Here is a 24,607-nt window from a genome sequence, read left to right as displayed (position 1 = left end):
AAATTAAAGCTTTTCCGTACAATGCATTATTCACCTGTGGATTTCTGTGTACAGCTTGATGTTAAGGACATGCCATGTAGTGCTATAGACACTGTCCATATAAAATGGGGATTTATAAAGTGCTAATATTTATTTCCATAATTTGTCAAAATTCAGAGATGTTATACATACTTGTATAATCTATGGGTATCTCACAGATGGTCCAAGTCACAGTATGATTGTAAGCATTGTTAAAACGGTGAGCACCATTCTGATCATTTCAGGAATATATGTAGGGTACTTTTGCATACTATGAAGGATTGTCCATAGGTCCTGGTATTGCATGTCTTATCATTGGCTGATATACAGATGTGAAACTGAGGTATTTAACAGACACATCTCATTAGATAAAAAACAATCAAACACTGTTTTTGAACGATAATCCAGGTTTAATATGTTGCTGGTCTCCTTGATCTCTACAGAGCCATTACATTTCTTGCGCTTCTCAATACCAGTTAAAAATATCATATTAGCAATGCTACCTTCAAAGCTCTCTCCGTCTTTTTTCCAAGAGATTGACCTTCTCACCTCAACATTTTTGTGGAGTGATAAACGTGCTAGAATTGCATACAAACATCTTAGGAAACCTTCTGTTCTGGGTGAATGCAATCTTCCAGACTGGAACTTATATCAGATTTCCTTTTTAGCTTCTCAGGGCGCACTCTGGTTTTTGCCGGATTCCCAACATACTCCTCCGTGGATCTATATTGAAAGAGATTTATGTGCTCCTCTTTCTACTCCTTCTTTTCTCACTGCATTTAAATTTGCTCTGGCTCATTCTCAACGTATTATCTCGGACACGGTTACTGCACTAAAATATATTGATAAAAAAGTATCTAAACCCATCAATAAATCGAGGGAGGTGGTCCTTAGTATGGTATAATCCTAAAATTGTTGCTGAGGTTGATTCTATGACAGATACTTCCTGGCCTACTAAAGGTCTTTCATTAGTTAAAGACCTATATGACTCCAATTACGACCCTCTTCCCTTTTTTCTTTTTTGGCTAAGGATTATAGCCTTAATAATATGGATTTTTTATGCTTTCTTGAAATTGAAGGTTGCCCTTTCTAAAATATCTCTCTCTGCAGAGTCCATTACTATCTCTCTCCTTTCTATGTGGCATCTCTCAGGACACACTGCTTCAAGAACATATACATTTTTATCTGCTCCACTTCCTTCACAGTCTACAATTACACAAGATAAATGGTCTCATCATTTTGATAGATATTTTTAAGCATATTTCATAAGAGACTTGGCAATTAAATGAGAAGCATTCTTTATGTAATAAAATTGCTCCCTCTCTTATCCAGTCCAATTTTTTTGCATTGAATCTCTTACATTGGACCCCTTCTCGCTTACATAAACTAAAGCTCAGCGATAATGTTCTTTATTGGAATTGTAATTTGGCTCCAGGCACTTACCAACATATGTTTTTCGAATGTATGTTGCTGCATCCCTTTTGAGAGTTGGTGCGGAAGCATTTATCACTAATCTTTAATATTTCTTTGGAATTATCTTCACCTATGATTCTTTTAGGACCATGGGCTGCAACAACTCCTTTACCCCTTGATACTACGGATATGCAGTTATTAGATTTACTTATTTCCATTGCGGGTAAAGTTATACTAGCAGAGTGGAAATCTTTTAATCTATTATCATATCATACTTGGTAGGCTTGGGTATCATATCTTCGTGGGGCCCATACTTATGTTGAAGAGAAGCATTGCACTCCTTTCATTTCTAGTGGTGTTTGGAGATCATTGGATGAGTATATGAATCGCTCTTCTAAAGGGTTAGTAGCTACATATCCTTTTGATTCTACTATTTAATTTATTTTCCCTTATTGAAGCAGGTGTCCCCAGTTCTTTCGTTCTTTCTCTCTCAAAAGATATTTACACTTTTAGCAAAATAATCTCTTACAAGAAATTTTTTCTCTTTCTTGCTCTTTCTTGCTCTCGGTCTCTGTCTCTCTTTCTCCATTCTCCTACCCTTCCTCTTACTTTCTCTCTATCTTTTCCTCTTCCTTTCTATTTTTTTTATTATACATTCTGGTTTGAGCAATACGACTGGGCTTTGTTATAAAGTAACATGAGGTATTGATATTTTGTGATCCTTCTACCTGAAGTTTTGTAATGTATTTCAAAGTTTACTCTTTTCATATAATATATATTTTTATATTCCTCTTTCTTGGAAATTTAATAGTCCCTGATATGAACTCTTTGCCCAATCTCATATCTTATTAGTACTTAAATTATTAAATTTCTCATAAAGATAAGTGGTTGTATTGCATTACATTATGAATGTATTAACTCTTTTTAAAATCTAATAAAGTTATTGGAGCAAAAAATATCATTATCTAGTTAATGTGGGTGATTTCACTGATGTACTTCATGTTCTGCTTTTTGCAAAAGGTTCTGCCCTTTATTACTTAGGAGGTAATAGGAAATTGGGTGTACGCATACCTTGCTGAATACCTTTAAGTATTAAATGCTTATAGCTAATTGTCATATCCGTTGGGTGATGTGATCAGTGATACCATCAAAAATATTATTTAGCATGCCATGAGTTATGTAATATGTAAGGTCATAAACAGTGCATATAAAACATTCGTTTTTGTATTATTACAACACCTAACTAAAACATAACTTTAAGTTTTTGTTTTCTTCAGAGAATTTGTAGGTTTTGATCACTAAAATGTTATTACCATACCCATCTATAACGTCTCTTTCACCTTTGGTTTTGTCAGTGGATTTCTGGAGTTTTCTGATCACTTCCGCCTAAATCCACTGCCCCTCCCCCCCACCCCTCAGCACAGGTTTTGACTTTGCTCAGTGGTAATTGTCGCAGGCTCTAGCCCCGTGGTACTCCTAGTACTGCCCATGGTCCGCCAGCGTCCCGGCAGGCCTTAATTGGCGGCCCGCGGACCTTGCCTTGCAGTTTCTAAGTTTCGAATAAGGCTGGCAGTAAACACAGAAGATGAAACGGGAGCATACGTAGTGATTACGTATTAAATAGGTATTCCCTATGCATGCTCCTACTGCCATCTTCTGTGTTTACTGCCGGCCTCGGTGAGGTCATGGCACCGTCGGAAAGCTTCCCAAAAGGCCCTGTGAAAGTCAGCTGTAAGCGCTTTCACAGCTGATTTTTAAAGGACCTTTTGGGAAGCTTCCTATTTGGACACACAGACAGAGGGACACGCAGACAGAGGGACACGCAGACAGGGACACGCACAGACAGACAGAGACACGCACAGACAGACAGAGACACGCACAGACAGACAGAGACACGCACAGACAGACAGAGACACGCACAGACAGACAGACACGCACAGACAGACAGAGACACGCACAGACAGACAGAGACACGCACAGACAGACAGAGACACGCACAGACAGACAGAGACACGCACAGACAGACAGAGACACGCACAGACAGACAGACACGCACAGACAGACAGACACGCACAGACAGACAGACACGCACAGACAGACAGACACGCACAGACAGACAGAGACACGCACAGACAGACAGAGACACGCACAGACAGACAGAGACACGCACAGACAGACAGAGACACGCACAGACAGACAGAGACACGCACAGACAGACAGAGACACGCACAGACAGACAGAGACACGCACAGACAGACAGACACGCACAGACAGACAGAGACACGCACAGACAGACAGAGACACGCACAGACAGACAGAGACACGCACAGACAGACAGAGACACGCACAGACAGACAGAGACACGCACAGACAGACAGAGACACGCACAGACAGACAGAGACACGCACAGACAGACAGAGACACGCACAGACAGACAGAGACACGCACAGACAGACAGAGACACGCACAGACAGACAGAGACACGCACAGACAGACAGAGACACGCACAGACAGACAGAGACACGCACAGACAGACAGAGACACGCACAGACAGACAGAGACACGCACAGACAGACAGAGACACGCACAGACAGACAGAGACACGCACAGACAGACAGAGACACGCACAGACAGACAGAGACACGCACAGACAGACAGAGACACGCACAGACAGACAGAGACACGCACAGACAGACAGAGACACGCACAGACAGACAGAGACACGCACAGACAGACAGAGACACGCACAGACAGACAGAGACACGCACAGACAGAGACACGCACAGACAGACAGAGACACGCACAGACAGACAGAGACACGCACAGACAGACAGAGACACGCACAGACAGACAGAGACACGCACAGACAGACAGAGACACGCACAGACAGACAGAGACACGCACAGACAGACAGAGACACGCACAGACAGACAGAGACACGCACAGACAGACAGAGACACGCACAGACAGACAGAGACACGCACAGACAGACAGAGACACGCACAGACAGACAGAGACACGCACAGACAGACAGAGACACGCACAGACAGACAGAGACACGCACAGACAGACAGAGACACGCACAGACAGACAGAGACACGCACAGACAGACAGAGACACGCACAGACAGACAGAGACACGCACAGACAGACAGAGACACGCACAGACAGACAGAGACACGCACAGACAGACAGAGACACGCACAGACAGACAGAGACACGCACAGACAGACAGAGACTCAGAGACAGACAGACACACAAAGACAGATAGACAGACGTATGCCAGGTCTGGTGGCTCAGTGGACTAATACGTCCGCTGCAGGTAGCTGTGTTCAACCTCTTGGTCACTGGTTTTTAAAATTTTATATTTTGCTCTAGCCCTCCTTAACACCCCCCCCCCCCCCCCCCCACTGACCGCGCCCCTACCAGTGCGGCCCTCGGCCGCAAACCACACTGTCAATTTGACTCCAGAAAGAAAGTTTGTGAGTATCCATGCTCTAGCCCTATTCCGAGGCCTTGCTGGCAACCCCACGTGGCCAGCCAACACCCCCACCTCGCACGGCTCATTTGGATGCAGGGTCCGAGCGCAGGTCAACTCCACACAGGCAGACAGCCTTTGGCCATATGCATGTGGGTGTTGGCCACAGACCCTGCTGCCAGCCTCACATAGGTGGCAAACCCACTAGCTAGCATGGCTTAAGCCATGCACGGTAGGGTGCTGGCTGCAGAGTCTGGCCTGTGGTCCGGCCCTGTGTCCGACCCCATGAGGGCGGACCGTTTTCAGTCATGCGCAGGGGGAGAGGGGTTGGTTGGCCTGTGGTCAGGCCATGTGCCCAATCCCATGTGGGCAGATGATCTTCAGCCGAGTGCAGCTGCAGGGCCTGGCCTACGACCAGGCACTACACTCAACCCTCCATGATCAGCCAACCTCCATCACGCACAGCGTGCAACTATACGAGGTGTAGGGTGGCCTCATTCTTATTCTTTTAATTTGGTTGCGGTATTCTTGCAGTACTGTATCCCAAGCCTCGCCCCACGGTCCCTCGGGACTGTGCAAACTTCACTTGATGAAGCTTGTCTGATACCGCAGGGCCATGGGGGTGAAGCTTGCACTGTGCCTTCCGCAGGAGTACCACCAGATGCAGATCCACAATTTGGAAATCACTGCTCTAAAAGCAATTTAGGACTGTCTAATTCAGGTCCTGTTTCTGTACTTCTAATCAGTACATGGTTTGAAATGTAGTGTCTGTACAATAACTCACTGTCTGCGTTTTTTAAATGTGCCTTCTAAAACTGCAAGCAGGGTGAATGTGAGAGAGGTGTGACTAGGGCAGGTAGTAGGACAGGTCACGAGTTTTACAATACTAATAAAGTAGAGTCTGATTTGACATAGGTTGGGGGGAGGGGAGGGGGTGGGATGACGTACATGCACTGACCGAAAATGAGAACTAGAGAAAGTTAAGGAAATGAAGCAAGCCAACTGTGTACTTGACAGCAAGGCGTAACGGGACTAGCGGATATACGATTTGAAATGAAGTGAGAATGAACTCCGTAGTGTCTGATACGCGCCCGCACCCCTACTACCGAATATGCGCATGCGGATCGGTACACGCATGTAAGAAGGGAGCCGGCTTTACATGATACTTTGACGCTATAAATGACATTTGCCTGAAGCAGTGTTGGCAGTGTTTTATCTTGTGTAAATAGAAAAAAAGAATAATAGAATTGAGGCCCCGGCAACCATGAGAAAAGCAACTGTGGGGGGGGGGGGTGGGGGGGGGGAGGGTAATCATTCTTAGATTATGGAGTCGGGGTGCAATGCCCCCTCACCCTCAAAAATCTGAAGTGAAAATGGAAGAATAAACGGCTGCAAGCAAAATGGGCCTAATTGTTGTTGCTGTACATTACTTAAGGCTGCGTGAAGCAATGTCGCCTGAGGAACCAGCTCTGGGGTGGGGGCTGCAAGGCCTCTTTGTTTTGTTAATTATTCCATGCGTTTTCTGAGGTGTTGAACCGCTCTTAAAATAAACCTGCTTGCAAGCCAGCACAGCAAGGACATTCACGGCATGCCATTCTATGCTAATGTTACTGCTGTTTCAGTTGAACAATTTTTGGAAAACTCAGCACTTCAGTTACCAAAATTAAATAATTCAGCCCAAAAAACTAAGAATCCTACGGAGTTTGCTCTTTAGTTTACAGTTCATCACGGAGACGCCGAGTTTGCTCTTCAGTATCTGAGGAAACATTCCCAGAATCCCAACTGAAAACGTATGTGATCCTGTGTCAGTTTGGTTTGAGGTGTTAAAAGTGTATTTAGTGAACTCCACATACCAAGACTAATTGAATAGCTGAACACACAGCACTGGTCTTTTGTGTTAAACGGATGGATTCCTGGGCTCAAATCCTGGCTTCCTCACTTGACCAAATTGTGTGATCCACAGTCCATCACTTTACTTCACTATGTATGTTTTCCCTTTACAAACCAGTCTGAAAGCACATGGAGAAAATTAAATCAATCAGGGGTTTGTAAAGCGCAGCTCCTCACCCGTGAGGGTCTCCAGGCGCTGTGGGGCAGAGGGGAGGGGCTCCTTAGGGTACTGGGTCATGTGAAGAGCCAGGTCATCAGGTCCTTTCTGAACTGGAGTAGTGTGGGGCTTTGTCGGAGGGGGAGGTCGTTCCAGGTCTTGATTGTGGGGTAGGACAAAGACTTTCCCCCCGTTCTGGTCTTGTAGATGCGTGGGACGGTGGCCGGCGAGAGGTTGGCTGATCGTAGGCTTCTCTTGGGTGCGTGGAAGGAGAGGCAGTTGTTTACGTATGCTGGTCCAATGTTGTGTAGGGCCTTGTATGCGTGTGTGAGGAGCGGAAATGTTCTTCTTTCTGTGGGGAGCCAGTGGAGATCGGGTAGGTGTCGGGTGATATGGTTGTGACAGGGAATGTCTAGAATTAGTCTGGCTGCGGCATTCTGGATGGTCTGGAGCTTGCGGAGGAGTTTTTTGTCGATAGCGCCATAGTCCAGTTTGCTTGTGATGAAGGCATGCATGACCGTTTTTCTGGATTCGGAGGGGATCCATCTGAACGTTTTTCCGGAGTTTGCGGAGGGTGTTGAAGCAGGCAGAGGATGTGCCCTTGATCTGGTGGTTGATGGTGAGTGATGAGTCCAGTATGATGCGGAGGTTTCGTGCATGGTCTGTCGGCGTTGGGGGTTTCTGAGGCCGGGGTGCCACCAGCTGTCGTCCCATGCTGAGGGGGTGGAGCCAAGGATAAGGACTTCTGTTTTCTCAGAGTTGAGTTTCAGAAAGCTCTTCATCCAGGTGGCGACGGCTTTCATCCCTTCTTTGAAGTTGTGCCTGGTGACGTTGGGTTCCTTGGTGAGGAAGAGGATGAGCTGGGTGTCATCAGCGCAGTAGACTATGTTGAGCCCATGATTTCTGGCAATGGTTGCAAGGGGGTCATGTAGATGTTAAAAAGGGTGGGGCTGAGGGAGAATCCCTGGGGTACTCCACATCTGGTGTCTGTTGGTTCTGAGAGATAGGGCGGTAGTCTGATTCGCTGGGTTCTACCTGTGAGAAATGAGCGTCTCCATTCGAGGGCCTTTTCTCGGATTCTGGCGAAGTGGAGTCTGGTGGCTAGTGTGTGGTGGAAGACGATGTTGAAGGCAGCTGATAGGTCCAGGAGGATGAGGGCTGGCCCTGGTCGAGGAGGGCACAGTAGTCATCGGTGGCGGCTAGTGCCTAGATGCCTGTGCTAGTAGTGCTGTGGTTGCAGCGGAATCCAGATTGGGAGATGTCCAGGACATTGTTGGCTAGCTAGGTGTTGACGGACTTTTTGATGAACTTAGCTGTGAAAGGAAGCAGTGAGATGGGCCTGAAATTCTTCAGATTCACCGGGTCTGCGGAGGGCTTCTTCAGAAGAAGGTTGACTTCAGCGTGTTTCCAGTAGTTGGGGGAATGTGGCAGTCTCGAGGGACCAGTTGATCATCTGGCGTAGTTTGTGTGCGATGGCTGTGGTGGCTCTGTGGAAGATGTGGGGGGGGGGGGGCAGGGGTCTGAGGGTGCTCCGGAGTGGATGCTCTTCATGGTCTTCAAGGTGTATTCTGTCAAGAGCGGGTCCAGGTGAGTAATGTCTGTTGGGTGGCGTCGCTGGGGGCTGAAGTGGTGCAGAGGTCTTCGTAGAGTGTCTTAATCTTGAGATGAAAAAAGGTGCTGAGTCTGTTGCAGAGGTCTTGGGAGGGTGGGACGTCTGTTGTTTCGCTCCCAGGTTTGGCAAATTCCTTGATGATGGAGAAGAGTTCTTTGGAGTTGTGGGCATTGGTGAGGATTCTGTCTTGGAGGAAGTTATTTTTTGTGGATTTGAGGAGTTGTTTGAGTGCTGCGGTGGCTGTTCTGTAGGCGGTGGATGTTTCTGGGGTTTTGTTGTTCCTCCATATCTTTTTGAGTCGATGGCAGGAGCGCTTGGATTCTTGGAGTGCAGGGGGGAACCAGCTTACTTTCTTGTTGTGTCGTCCAGTGGCTTTTTTGAAGGGGGGAGTGTGTCGGCGCAGTTAGTGATCCAGAGGTGGAGGTTGCGTGCCTCGTTGTTAGTGATCCAGAGGTGGAGGTTGCGTGCCTCGTTGTTGGTGTATGGCGTCGTTGGAGGTAGAGTGCTGGTGAGGGTGGAGGTGAGCTGTTCTTTGATGACTTTATTCCAGCTTCTGCAGGAGAGGCGGTGCATGGTCTTGTGTGCAGTGAGTTTTCTGAAGGAGAAATTGATGTAGTGGTGGTCCGTCCAAAGAAGTTCTGAGGTGTGGCTGTAGGTAATGCTGTTTCCTTCTGCGAAGACTAGGTAGGGTGTGAGTCCTGGTGTGTGCATGGCGTGGTGACAAATTGCTACAGTCCTATGTTGGGGAGGTTCTCTAGGAGGGCGGTGGTGTTGGGGTCGTTGTTTGTCCAGGTGGAAGTTTAGGTCTTTGAGTAGTATGTAGTCAGTAGAGGAGAGGGCATGGGGAGTAATGAGGTCGGCGAGGGTGTCGGTGAAAGGAGCGTGGGGGCTGAGCTGCCTGTAGATTAGGATACCGCAGAGTGTCATTTTGGGGTTGGTCTGGATCTGGAGATGTTCCATGGGCGGGTCGTAGCATCGTCCAGTTCCTTGGTTGTCATGCGGGGGGAATTTTTGTGGACGATGGCGATGCCTCCTCCTGGCTGGTCTTTTCTCAGGGTCTTGTATCCATCAGAAATGACGGTTGCGATATGTGGTGCGGAATTGGCTTTGGTCCAGGTTTCGGTGAGGCAGGCTACGTCGGGCATGTGGGTGTTGAGGAAGTCCCACATTTCTATGGCGTGTCTGTGTAGGGAGCACACGTTGAGGAGGATGCAGTTCAGTGGTTTGTGTGCAGTGGCGTCCGGTACACTGGGGGCTGCTGCTGGGGTCCGGAGGTGGGTGAAGGTGCAGTGGCAGTGTCGACAGGAGATAGGGCCTTGGCTGAAATTGAGTACAAAATATGCTTTATACAAAATCCCCACATATAGGATTAATATAAAATAATCTTTTCTCACGTTTAATAACAATGACGAACTGACAAATGTTTCATATTTAAAAAAATATTTCAATAAATATCACTTAATTCAGTGATGTAATTATAAGTACATAATACTAAAAATTTAAAAAATGTTTTCTTTATTTTAAAGTCTTTATCACATTTCTTTTCATGTAACTTGTTGCCTGATGTACATCTTTTGATGGCTCGGGTTGTGCGTTGGCTTTTAGAGTCAAGCCAGACCCCTAACTCTGTTCTCCCCAAGGCTGTCTGTCCCCCCAATCTATTCCACCCCCCAAGAAATTTAGCATCTCCTATGTCCTTACCCACATGCATCTGCGAACCTGAGGTCTCCAGGTGTTTGATGCCTGTGCAGTATAATACTGTGGCCCTTTAACGACCAGCGTGCTTGAAAGTGCTGTCCCCTATCCATCTATAAAATGGCTAGTTAAGAAGAGATTTTCCATCTGTGGATTAAGCCCAGTGGCATGAGTAGTACAAGCTTTACCCTGCCCTGCACAGAATATATACAATTCAGTAACAGTAATATGGCACACCAAATGCACAGTGCAAGTGGGGCTTTAATCGCCACCTCCACATGCTGCATGTTTCACCTGTGATAGGCAACAGTACCTCTGCCATTGCAAGATACTGAAGCAGCCATTTGCATTCCAGTTCTAACACCACCAACCAGTCATAGGATCAGCGATTCACTGTCTGCGCGTTGCAGTGGAAGCACTTCTTTACTTAGGCAATGTATGTGAGGAATGTGTACTGAATTTACCTGCTGCTTGCTGCCGTGTAGTGTGTTTCTTGAAAGGTACACTCCAATAGTTTCTGACTAGTGGTGCTGAAGGACATCCTTGAAATATGTACAAATGGGACCATTCACACACGCTTACCCACGCTACTACCTTTCAGTCAGCACTACCGTCTACTGATTCAACTGCGCCATCATTCGGGTTGTTAAATGCATGGAGTCCTGGTCATATGTTGTGAAAAAATTAAAACGAAACTCAGTGAACTGGCGGCTTTCTGAGTCTGAGCAGCCAATCAGTTGCTACATCACAGTATGTCCACCCAATGAGAGGTGGGTGTCTGGCACTGCCCCCTCCTAGCTCCATTCTGTGTGGGTGTGGATAAGGGTGAGTGCTTTCACGCAGGGGCAGGTCTCAACAGTGATGTTGCACTATGGTCCTGTGCTGGGTCTTTCTCTGCCGACTACATCTTGCTGAAGCTGTGACCAGGAATGAGGTCCGGTTGTTTCTTAGTAATGGCTGCTGGTCACTGCAGTTAGATTGGTGCCTAGCGCTAAAGATCATGTACGACATTTCAACAAAATCCTTCCGACTGAAATCCCTATACCTGTCAACTGTAGTGAAGAATAACACACTAACACACACACCACCCACCCCACCCCACCCTCTCCTCAGAACCGATTGGGGTCTAGCTTGTTTTTTTTAGTCTAGCTCTAATGTAACCAAAAGACAACTAACATCAATAAGTAAATGCATGCATACATTGTTATAATTTAAATGCACATAGGGTTATGGTATGGTATCAGTATTTATATAGCACTCCCAGTCCCTGATGACGCGCTTTGCAGATGGGTAGCACGCTAGTCTGCTGGACTCCCACCACATTAGAGACGTTATCATTCAAAATTCATTAGTTTGTAATGCTGTTTGTTGGATTTGTAGTTACTAAACTGTCATGCAGCTATTGCGCAATATCTTATTGATATTTCAGATTTATGCACATTGAATTATACGGGTGCTCACCGCATTAGAAACTTAGTCATGCAAAAGGAATTACAGTTTGTCATGCTGGTTATCACAGTTGTTATGGCGCATGCAAACAATTCATCATGGTATTTATTATAAATTGATATTGCCGAACGGTCATTCAGCTAGCTTGATATGGACGTGTTCTTCATGGCCTGAAGAGGATAAGGGGCTCAGTCATTCAAGCGCTTCCAGTGTTATTCATGGTGTTGTGAGGTGGTCATCTTGCCATTCAGCCATGCACACGGCATGCCAGGGCCCACCCTCTTTAGAATTAAATTACAATTCATCCAGACAGTTCTAGACAAATGTATTGCATTAGCGAAATACAGATCGATTTCGACTATCTCAGCCATGTCTGTCGTTGCTCTTTGAGTGACTCTGTATGGGAGACTGAGCTTTATAATTCTTTGTAACCTCATTCACCCTGCGGGTTAGAGAATATCGCAGGAGCTGATGTTGGAGTGTGAAGTAGTCCTTCTCAGTCCTCACAACCGAGCACTGTCCTTATGCAGTGGTATTGGGTATGTTCAGTCATTTCAGTCCTGTGGTTTAAGGTAGGGCGACACCACTTCATCACTACCCTCCTAAACTCCAGGTGGTAGTCAGTGGTTGTTGTCTTTGTTAAAAGCATGTTTGACAGTTTTGGAACTTTCATGGAGAATTCAGCATCCCACCTTGAGCCTTCTTGTATGTGGCATGATCAGCTGTGGTGACAGCCTGGGTCACAGTGTCCTTTTCTGAGAGTATCCTTAGAGCTTTACTTATACGTGGGCCAGGCCCTTTCTGTTCATGGTCTTGTGCGTAATGCAGATGATTTTGAAAGAAGTTTTCAGGCAACGGGCAGCCAATCAATGCCCTTTAAAGAAGGGAACATGTGCTCTCATCGATGTGCATGTAGGGTTTGTCTAGGTCCTGCATTCTGAATTCTTTGAACGTGTGTCATGACTGAAAGAGAGACCCTATGGTGGAAATCATTTTCATAATCTAGGTATAATACTGCAAAGCAGGTTGATGCATCAATTTTCCACAGGAAACCTAAATGTCGAAATATAGTGTAGTGTCTGCATATTATGAAATGCAGTTTTGGATTAACCTCATAGTCTGTTGAGGAGGGAGTCTTTGATGACTACTGAATTTTTCATTTTAATTGAGGTTGGTGGTAACCCTAAGTTCTGGGACCGAGCTGTCAATAGATAATGATCATCCAAATTTCTGCATTCGAGATTCTCTGTTTTGGATGCTTTGAATTTACGGTGATTTGCTGGCATCCACTGTTCAGTGGCGTGGAGACATTCCCCTCATCTTGGCTTTACAAGGTTGATTGGCTTTCCTAATCTTAAGATGAACTCTTATCATAGTTCTAGTTACAGCAAGTAAGGTTAGAGGACTTTATACGTTTTCGCAGTAAGCCTAATGTATACTTTCTAGAGAAGTGGAGAAATGATTCAGCCTTGTGGCTATACTGCTTTGATTTTGTGTTGTATGAGGGTAAAATAAGTGGCACTGAGACCATGCCTGATCTGTGGGGTAAGATACTGTTAAGCATGCTTCTTTCAGTGCCGGTTTCTTTTATTCTATTTAGTAGTGAATGGTGGTGCACATTATCAAATGCAAATGGGTTCAGTAGTAGCAGTAGTGCTGCTACTGCATTCCGTCTAGACGTTTTCAGGTCCTCCCAGGTGGAGGTCAGGGCAGGTTCAGTACCTCTGCCTGGATTCTGTACTCTAATAGTAGCAGGTTCATTTTGAGAAATTTGGAGAGCTCTGTGAAAGAAGCTCAGTTTTTCAAGCAACTGTGCATTTGAGTTTGGTCTATAGCTGCTTTAGTTGGGTGTTTCCGGATATTTTTCTTAATGTGTAGTCCTATGTAGGATACATTGAGCTCTGCTGGAAATGTGCCTGTGGAATTTTTGCCTATGATAATTTGTTCTGTTGCCTATTTCTTCTGGAAGGCAACGTAGGGTGTATGGTTGGTTTCAGTTGGCCATCGCAGGTGCAGCAGATGCGATGGTGGTTGCTGCAGAGAATGGTCCTATTTCTTTTGATTGTGACTATTTCTGGAAGGCTGAAGATTAAGCTCGGTGTATATCCTGCTGTGTACGAGTGTGCATGGTTGGAGAAATGTTGAGTGAGATGTTGGGATTTCAAGCGTGCGTTTATGCCTTTTAGACTGAGGCATTGTTGGATTGTCAAACCAAATATGTAGGCTACCTGCCATGGACAGGTTATGTATTTGATGGATAAGGCTCCATTGCTTGGTGATGTTCTGTATATGTGCAGGAATATAGTAGCGAAAGTAGTGATTGATACCATCTCACAAGCAATGCTTCACAGCCTGAGAATTGCATGTTTTCATTATGTTACAAGCGACTCTTTGAGTAACACTGCTGAACCTCCTCCTTCTTTCCCTTACTGATTTTGTTCACAGCTTCAATCTCCTGATGGGATTGCCGCATGGAGTGTAGGCAGAGCTATATCTCCAAGTTTCAGTAATGACGAAGGTCCAGGTTCGGAGGTCATTAGCAGGTCAAAGATGTTTAGTGTATTTTTGTTCTTTGATCTTCTGTTGACCATTAAGCAGTTTAAGGGGGAATGAGAGTTAAAGGGGTAGTTGAGATATGTTTTGTTTCTGCTGTTTGTGTGATGTGCACCAATGATGTGGGTGTGTGAGGTATATAGGCAAGGATGGTGTATGGAATTGATTAAGTTGTTGTGCAACCATCAGTATCTCTGGTGTCACTTTCATCTTTATGAAGACAGAGACGGGAGTTAATAGTGTTAAATGAGGTGAATGTCAGGTTTGGTTCTTTGTGTCATGGTATTGGAAGCTTAGTATTTTGTATAGTGAGTGTATGCAATTGTGATATTTTTTGTTATAAAGCAGTGGGACGGTAACATATGGTAGGGGTGAGCTGCTTTGAGTGTCTTGTTTATTTCTTTTCTTTTTCTGGTTTTCCAATTGATGTGTGGGTTTGTGTGTTATGGGCGGTAGGAGGGGTCAGAAGGTAGCTTGAGTGTCTGAAAGGCAGTTAATAGATGTTAGCTGTATGACATTTGCTCTTTTTAAAGGGTCAGCCTAGATTTTTCGCCTTTTGCTGGCTGTATAACTGTGCACTTTATTCCTGTTAACCAGTGATAAAGTGCCTGTGCGCCCCCTTTCAACATGGGGAAAATGGCGGACCCCATAATTGGCATATTTAGCTTACATACGAGTCCCTAGTATATGGTATAAAGTGTACCCAGGGCCTGTAAATTAAATGTCACTAGTGGACCGCAGCCCTCATTGTGCACCCTACTACAGTGACAGCCCAAACATGATGAATGTCTTCCAATTGTAGTCTGACTGTTGCAATTTTAGACTGCAAATTCCACTTGTCAAAATAACCCCTTTTGACAGGCCAAATTCCACCTGTCACAATAACCCCTTTTGACAGGCCAAACATATCTTTTAAATATTTATAAGTGACCTCTATGAAGGCCATATTGCCCATAAGGCAGGGTGAACAGTATTTAAAAGTAGGACATGTAGGAATTTAATGTTGACATGTCCTTGCACTGAAAAGCCCCAAAAGTTATTTTCTCTGTAGCAAGGCTGGCTGTTCTATCGGAACGCAATGGGTTACATTATTTTAATAAAATTCATTTTTGTTAGGAACAGCTAGAACAATTATTAAGCACGTTTTATTAATAGTTATTAAAAATCCAATTCAATAATGAAGTCGGATGTTTGATGATATTAAGGAAAAAGTACTTTTAGAAATTACCTTTTCCCTGCCTAATGTCTTTGGAAGTCCATTTGCATTTGCTTTCCCACTTCCACCAACCAGTAGTTGGCATTTGAATAGATGTGAAATGCCCCCAGGAGCAATCAATTTCTTACATTATCTATGTGTCTTGATTCTGAATTGTATTTTCTTGTTTGAGATGGGGCACAATTGGAATGTTGGATAGGGATGTTAGGTGGTAGGCGAGAAGTTAGCCATCGATTATTAGCATGAGGGTGGGATGTAGCTAGCGAAGAGATAGGAATGTTTGTAACGGGGTAGACGGAGGAGGAGAGTGGTGATGTAGGATGGTTGGTTATTTTAGGGTGGTGTTTTTTTGTGATAGGATCATATTTTTATGGGATTATTTTCAGAGATGAGTATCGCAAGGACAGTTTTTAAGTGGCGGTTTGCCCTGGCGAAATCTCGGGTAGGGGAATTTGTAGCGCTAGGGAGGGGTTAGAGCTGTTTTCTGAGGAAGGGGGTGTGGGAGCACAGTAGCATTCAGTGCTAGAGAAGCAAGGATTGCTATCAGAGAGGGTTGTTGTGTGAGTTATAGAGTGGCTGTTAAGAGAGATAGTCATGATTGTACGATCGTGAACTATGTCTAGTTTTGTGAGAGGTGGAGGAGCAGGGTGAAGTTAGAGAGGAGTTGTTGAACAATAGGGTGGGGATGAGTTTGGGCAAGAGGAAGAAGCCAGGTTATCAACCGAAATAATGGAGGAGTGGGTATTAGGTAGTGCTTATGAGGAGGCTAGGATGAGCTGGAGTAAAGATGGGTGTTTGGGAAGAGCATTAGTTAGATAGCAATAATGGATTAGGAACCTGGTTGGAGGCGGGAGTTACGATGCTAATGATCTGCGGGGGCATGAGTTAGTATTTGAGGTCTAAAGGGAAGTGTTCATTCTTGAGGGATCGGCAATGTTGTGTTGTGTGAATTTGTAATGTAGAGCGCGGTGAAAGTGAACTTAGTGTGGTGAGAGGAGGAAGGTGTAGATATTGGAGCATGGATTGGATTGATAGGAGATGAGGAGAAATGAGATAACAGAAATGGGGCTGGGAGAGGTGTTGTGTCACGGATGTGACCTATGTGAGAGTACCTCATTTTTACACATTATTAAGGCCATTCCCAAATGCATTATTTATTAAAGCAAGTAGAGAGGAGATTGAGGTTCTTTTTGGTAGGGCTATAGGGTCTACTCTTAAGCAGCATTAGAGCAGCTTGGGAGATTGAACAGTGCTGGTCCCTAAGGTAGTAGGTCTCCAAGACCAACCTAGAGCTGGAGTTAGGGTGACTTAGGTAGGGCATGGAGTCTGTTGTGGTAGATAATAAGATTGGTAGGTCTGACAGGGTACCGAGAGCTGCAGTGGGCTGGTAAAGTATACAAACTTGTCAGGCTAAGGTATGGTCATTCGGGAAACCTTATGCGAACTAATGAAATGCAGGCCTCAAAATCATCAATTTGTTTACTAGACCTGCAGGTCTAGTGACTTAAATAATCTACTTTACCTAGTTGTAATGCTCTTGACCCATCAACTGGTTTCAAATGATGTGATCCCAGGCAAATTTTGTAATTCACTGAAACGCCATTTTCTTCATTATCACATTTAGAGAGCACCTTCAAATAAGCAAGTTCAGTATGTCTGCCAAACAAAGAACTCTTTTGTTTGATTTCATAGACCAAACTTTTACTCCATATCTAGTAGAAATCCAGCCATATCTAGGATACAAAAGACCCCTGACTTGCCTCTTAGTCAGGGTGGAGGCAGGCATTCTTTTCAAATTATGTTTAAAACCGATCACTTTTAACCCGTTCGATGTGTCCGTTGGCCAACGGCCGTTGCGAGCACTATCTCCGTAGTGCTGCGCACGTCCGTTGGCCGACACGGCCCCGCCCGCGCACGGAAACGCCCGCACCACGGAGGATTTTACGCCGCGGTTAAAGGTTTAATAACTACAAAAGTAAAGAATGGAGTGGTAGCACACTGACATTTGCAATCATCCTATTTTACATTTTACATTGAAATGGCTACAATTTCCCAATGACATGCGGTTTTACTGATGAAACTATAGTGTACAAACAATGTTTGAAAATCGAGTTTCAGTAAATATTTGTCATTTGTTTGCATCGCACTACAATTACAAAAAAAATTGCGTTCTTACTTCCTGATATTTAGAAATATTTGTACTATTCATTTATAAGCTATTTAAATGTTGTGTTAGAATAAAAACTGACATCTCGCAGCCTTTTGTTTCACAATGATTGACAGCATACTTGACAATAAAGAAAAAGACAAACTCAATTTTCCAAGCAGCAATTAGTACAAAGACAAACTGACATTTGACCTCTTTCCTTTACAAGACAGCAAATGTGTCAAGATAAAAACAAGATTTAAAGGCATTTTATTATTCATTCACTTTATGAATGAACAGAGCACCTTTCCAGCTTATGCTCCCTTGCAAGAACAGTAGGTGCTAAAATTAGCCTGACCCGATAAAATCTGGCTCGTCCTTGTGAGTGGGCAAGTTGATTTTTCGAGGCCTGTAATGTGCATGTTTTGCTTTTGAACAAAGTGGTCTGCCACCCTTCTGGAGTCCACTATGGCCACTCCTCCAAATTTGTAGTTCTAGGGTGTTGTCTTTTTTGTTTTTTTTTGTTTCCAGTACTGGGCCCAGACGTGGAGTGCACGAAGTCTGAGTTTGTGAATGTTAACAAACTATTTACAATGTGTTCTCGTTAATTATTTGTAAAGCTGCACTGTTCTTGCTCAGAGGAGCTACACAGAAGGCAAACTGATTCTACCTCTGCCTCGATGCTGATTAAAGGGCGTGCTGGCTGTGTGGAGGTAATCCTCGGGAAGGTGGTTGAGCCCATGCCCTATTACAACCTTTGCTGACTTGATGATAATTCGGCCTCACGTCTGTATTACGCATTCCCTGAAATACCATAAACTCACCCCACATGACGATGGGTATATCCTATAAACCAGGAAAGTAGGATTTTTGTGGTGTCACCTTTATGCTAATTACTGTTCTGAAACTTGAAACATCCTACCTCTTTTTAGTCACTGGATGCAAGGTTGCCAATACATTACGAAAACATCTCTCTAGAAAATGTCAAGGCAATAAAAAAGTTAGGCTTTCTAAGAGGGTATCTTTTTCTGTGTGATACGTTTTGTATAAGATTATTTTCGAAAACACATAGAATGTGAATGCCACTGGTCGTCATATGCTTGTATCATACATTGAGATCACAGGAGATTATTGTGGGAATGTAGAAAATACTTAAACTCAAACTTAGTGTAGCACTATGCAAAGGTTCCTGGGAAAGTAATGTGCTTAGTAAGAGATAATTAAACGGCAACCTTCTAGCTGTCTATATATGGTACTAAGACGTGAGTGTGCACTTAAATGGTAATTGAACCTACTCAAATAACTTTTCTTTCTGAAGTGGGGGAATGTTGGTTAGGGAAGTTTGAGAATAATCTTGTTATGTTAGAGAGCCTCTGTTTATTTTGCTTTTTAAAGATCACAGCTGACTGCTATGAGCAGCAATAGTTCACAACAAAACTATGTCATAAAAGCCTTACAGGCCAGACTGACCGGGATTTCCGAGAGCTGGTCAGCGCGGTGCTGCTTGTCTGCGTTGAGTGAGAGCAGAAAGCGAGGCTGCTGGACTGGAGAAGGATGGGTGGGGATAGTGGCTTGGGCAGGTTAAGGATGGCAGGTAGTGTATTTATTTTTTATACTTGGGTCAGGGAGGCCATGTTATATTGCTCCCCATTATTCATCTGCCCCTGTGTAGTAACTGAAAATAGGGGCAGGTTTTGGGGGCAATACATACAAGTATAGATGGGTAAAACTTTAATTGGGGGGTGGGGGGGGGGGGATGTTTTTCACCTCGGGGTTTTGAGTGAAATCATAGGTAACTTGAGCTTTGCTCTTGTTGTCTAGTTGATTTCCCTCAGAACCCCTCCGTGACAATCCTACCTGTAGATCACTGTTACCCATCTATAATTCTATATGTTATATATGGCGGTCATTTAGCGCCACGACTGTGAACGCCATATTTTAAATATGGTAATTCACTGCTATGACGTAGCAGCATTTGTTAACAAAAGCTGTCACCGGCAGTGAATGGTAGGGCTGGGTGGCAGGAGGCATGCTTTTTTTTTTGTGTGTGTGTTTTTAAAAAAATGTATTTTATTGAGTTTTCAACAAGTGACAAAGAACATTTGCTGACACACGCCAGCCCCACAATGTGACATTTCTCAGTCGGTATAGAAGAAAGCCTAGTGTCCACAGTAGCATACATGGTTCATGACTATCTTACATCAGTTTAGCTACTGGCCGTGCCCGCATGCAACCATGTGCAGGGTATCATCTATACGCTATACATTCTTCACAGTTTACCCCCGTCTACTCCCTCTCCCATCATACTGCTGGGAGTGCGGTCTCTAGGCCTTCCGTGTTTTCCCCTATCTCTGCCGCTGCGGCGGACTGCTCCCGTAGGTATGCTCGCAGAGGTTCCCAAATGTCTTGTGGACGAGACGTAGGTGGCATCAGGTCTGCATACACCATCAGCTGCTCCTGGCAGAAGACAAGGTCTTGCAGCCAGTCCTTAAACTTAGGTGCTCTCCCTCTCCCCCATTTACAAGCCACCCTGTGTTTAGCCAGGAGCGGACCTAACGATATGTACCTTCTTAAGGGCGCCTCGAGGTATTTGGTATACCCCAACAGTGTGACGAGTGGGGTGTTAAATATGTGTATCCCTGTCATCTGGCTGTGGACCTCGGGTACTGTGGTCAGTATGTTTGGATGGGGGGGCGCATTCCCATGCCAAGTGTAAAAAATCGACTTCATCCCATCCAGATCTATCGCAGTTATCATTCTCCCGGAGTCTAAAACAGCATAGTCGTGCCGGAGTGTAATAGAGGCGGTGGAGGTACTTGAAATGTATTATACACAGTGTACTACTGGCCGAGATTCTCCCTGTTTGTTGGCAGCAAAATGCCCATTGGTTATCGGTAATAGGGGAACCCAAGTCAGCCTCCCATCTTGATCGCGCAATGTGGGTAATGTGAGGGCTATCTATTTGGGTGGCTCGGTACAGCATATATACAACATGTGTTGGGGAGGAACATTGTAGTAAGGCGTGTAGCGGGGCCAAAATGGGGGGTTCGGTATGAAAGTCAGGATTGGCAGACTTGACATTGTGCCGGAGCCGTACATACATAAATAGCTCCATAGTGGTGGGCTGGCAGTTTTTAAAGAAGTGTTCTCGTGAGCGGAAAGTTCCTTTGTCGTATAGTGCCTCCCAGGTTTGAATGTCGAATTTGCAGAGCATTTTTCGACATCTTCCCTCCCTCGTGACTGGGATGTCCAATCTGCCTGGTAATGGGAATAGTGGAGAGTATAACGTGTCCACATTCATGCGATTAGCTATTGCACTCCATACTCTATTTGTGCATTCCACTGTGTTTGGATCTGCACCTTTAGGGTTAGTAGGAGCACTTATAAATGCCGAATATGGAGTCGGCATCATGGGCCAGTGCTCTACCACAAGATGTGGAATGTACGGTGGTGGATGTATCCAATAGACTGCGAAGTGCGCCTGGGCGCACCAATAATACAATTCCATGTCCAGAACTTCAAATCCTCCTTTATCGAAGGAAAGGGTTAGTGCATCCCACCTCAGCCTGGGCTATTTGGCCCCCCAGGTCAAAAGGATAAGTTGCGATTTGAGGGCTTTAAAGAAGGACTTACTGGGTGCATAGGGGATATTAGTAAAATAATTGAGCAGCTTTGGGAGGATGACCATTTTTATCAGCGCTATCCGGCCTGCTATCGAATGAGGCATTGCTATCCATCGCGTGATAGACTCTGTTAGTGTGTCCAGAGCTTTGCCATAATTGGCCTTCATGAGGTTTTCCCGGTCTCTAGTGATTACTATTCAAAGGTATTTTACTTCGTCATCGCACCAAGTCAAGGGGAAGTCTGGGGTGTATCTATTGACAGCATCTGTGAGGGGGAAGATTTGTGACTTGCTCCAGTTAATATTGATCCCCGAAAACCTACCGAACTGTAGAAATGCCCCTAATATAGGGTTCAGACTCTCCTTGGGATATTGTAAATTTAATGTAAGGTCGTCTGCATACAAAGAGATTAGGATTTGCCTTTCAGGGTATATGAGAGCGTGTTCGCAGTGGTGTTGCTGGAGCTTAGCCGCCAGCGGCTCCATGGCCAGGGCGAATGAGACCGGGGAGAGCGGGCATCCCTGCCTCGTCCCTCTCGTGATGTGAAACCTGGGAAAGCACATTCTGTTTGAGTAGCTTGGCCTGTTGTTTAGTGTAAAATAGCTGAATCCATGCTAGGAAGGGGGAGGGGAAACCCATTTGTGTCAATACGTATGCCAGGTAATCCCATTCGAGGGAGACTTAAGGCTTCGGTGGCGTCCAGAAAGACAGCCACCGCGGCCTGATCTGGGTCTGTCTTGCATAAGGGCAAAGAGAGTGCGAAGATTATGCGGCGTTCCTCTACCAGGTATGAAACCTGATTGGTCCGGTAGCACAAGTGCTGTCATCAAAGGACTTATTCGATTAGTGTTCAATTTCGCCAAAATGTTGGCGTCTCAGTTTATAGGCGAGAGTGGTCTGTAGGAGTCGCACCTGTCTCCTGGTTTCCTTGGCTTCAGTAGAGATATGATGAGTGCTTCACGCATTGTTTGCGGGAGCATGCCAGTCTCACGCGCCTCTTCGTACACATGTCGTAAAATGGGGGTGAGGGCCTTGCTGTATGTTTTGTAGAATTCCGCAGGTAGGCCGCCCGGGCAGACTGTAGCTGCATGATTGCAGTGAGTATATCAGCGTCTTCAAAATCCGCTAAAAGAAATTCCCTCTGGGTGTCTCCCGGCCACCCCAGCGCTATGTCGTCAAAATATGTCTCAAATTCTATCGGTTCCGTCCGATGTGTTTTGTAAAGAGTATTATAGAACTCATGGAATGTGTCCAGTATGTCTGGAGTGTCCCTATGCACTCTGAGGCACAGTGTTAATGTTGCGCGGGAAGAAATCTTTCTCCAATTCCATTCAGAATGGGATATCGAGCAGAGCATTCACCGGCAATCTCCAAGATTGATATGGTGACAGTGAGCAGGGTGGAGTAAGGGGCAGCAGCACAGGTGAGTGATCAGAGTATGTTCGCGGAAGATGTCTCGCTGTCTTAAGCCACAATTTTAGCCCTCTGGTCAGTAACCAGCCGTCTATGTGCGACCATGTGGAGTGTGTTGAGTGACATGTGCCCTCTCTGTCAGTTGGTTGTAAGCTTCTCCATGCATCTATCAGTCCATGTGCAGTAACTATCTCTAATAGTTGGCGTTGGGCGCCCGTGTATTGGTAGGGTTGTGGACGTTGCCGATCTATTGTCGGGTCAAGAGTGACATTGAAGTCCCCACCCCATGCCACATGAGTGGAGCCTGTGTCTAGATTTCCCCCAGAAGATGTTGAAGAACTATGGATCGTCATTATTAGGGCCGTAGCAGCACCCAATTGTTATAGACTGAGATGCCATCCGACCCCATCTAAGGCTATAACGCCTTTGGGGGTCGGCAAATTCCCCCACGGGTACATATGGGACATTTTTTTTAAATTAGGATTACTGTTCCCCGAACATAGGTGGAGTATGTCGAGAAGCATCTATACTATGCCCACCAGGTCGCGAAGGTGGTCGCAGCAGTGGGGCCAATGAGTCTCCTGGTGCATGGCGCAATGTATGTTGTGGCTATCCAGGTAGGCCAGGACATGTCTGCGTTTTCTAGGATTCCCGAGGACCCTCACATTCCAAGTGATGAAGTTATAACTAAGCCGGTTTGAGTAAGTCATTTAGTGAGCGCGAGTCATGCGGTGCATAGCGTATTATTGCTATGTGCTCTGTGTGGGCAGTGCAGTAGCATACGGTTATGCCTGTGTGTGACTTGTTTCTGAGTGTCGCCAACAATCCCTCCCCGGCTCCCTCCTCCCACAGCGGCAGCCCGATCCTGCCTCCCTCCCACATCAGCAGCCCAAACCTGCTGGGATATACATTCCCTCCCTCCCCACCGATCCAGAAAGAAAAGAAAAAAGCAAAAACTACAAATAAGAAGAAAGTAGGAAGAGAATTAAGAAAACCGTAAACCTCGAACATTCAAGGGATGTCCCGTTGGGAAAAACGCATGAGGACACAACGGTCTCCCCTCATGGACACAAGGGTGCCCAATGCCCCTTACATCCTGATAGAATGTCCAGGTCGTCTGTAGAGAATACAACCAAGGTGTCTCTTGACATCTTTACAGACCTGATTGTTGCCCAGCCGTGCTTGTAATGCCAGTGTCAAATAACTGGTTGAGTCTCGTGTGGCTCTGCGGCCCGCTCCGCTTTTCAATCCACGTTGTCGGAGGTAGAGCTGAAAGAGCGTACTCGTAGGATATTTGTCGTATCTCCTGCAGTATTATTGTGTGTCAGATAGGGCTGCATTTGAATGGGAAGGGGTCAGGGATGGCTCGTTACGGGGAGATCTACGGAGAATGGTTTTCAGGAAGTCTGCAACATGCTGGGGATTGGTGAAAAAATGCTGCTTGCCCTGATGCGTTACCCTAAGTCGCGCAGGGAATAGCATGGCGTAGGTGATGTTAGCCTGCTGTAGTTTCTTCTTGATTGGCAGGCTTCCAGGCTTCTTGGACTGCCATTGTGAAATCTGAAAAGATGGCTAATTCAGAGACCTCAAAGGAAAGTGTTTTACGCTCTCTTGCTAGTCTCCGGGCAGTGTCCCGGTCTCGATAGTTTAGCATTCGAGCGATGATTGGTCTCAAGGGAGCTCCACGCTGTGGGCGAATGGGCAGCGAGTGGTGCGCTCTTTCTATGAACATCGTGGAGAAGGCGCTTCTTTCAAATACTGTCGTGAGTAGGCGTTCCACAAATCCCTCCATACGGCCTGTGTTGGTGGATTCCGGTATGCCTAAGATTTGTATGTTATCGCGGCGCGATCTCGATTCCAAATCTTCATTTTTCGCCGCTATAACTTTTAGTAAGCGCTCATATTGAGTAGTTGTTCTTTCCTCCCCACGGATGTGTCTTCCAGA

At 45.4% G+C, this 24,607-nt stretch overlaps 1 protein-coding gene across 6 annotated transcripts in view; it reads left to right on the top strand.

The window, feature by feature from the left end:
- Positions 1–24,607, top strand: part of CASP10 (caspase 10) — a 204,201-nt gene that overhangs the window by 6,969 nt on the left and 172,625 nt on the right. The gene's annotated exons all lie outside the window — the stretch shown is intronic.

Source organism: Triturus cristatus, chromosome 3_2, assembly GCF_964204655.1.
Source record: "Triturus cristatus chromosome 3_2, aTriCri1.1, whole genome shotgun sequence".
Taxonomy (NCBI): Eukaryota; Metazoa; Chordata; class Amphibia; order Caudata; family Salamandridae; genus Triturus; species Triturus cristatus.
Note: the sequence above shows the minus strand (reverse complement) of the source record. Positions and strands in the feature narration are given on the sequence as shown.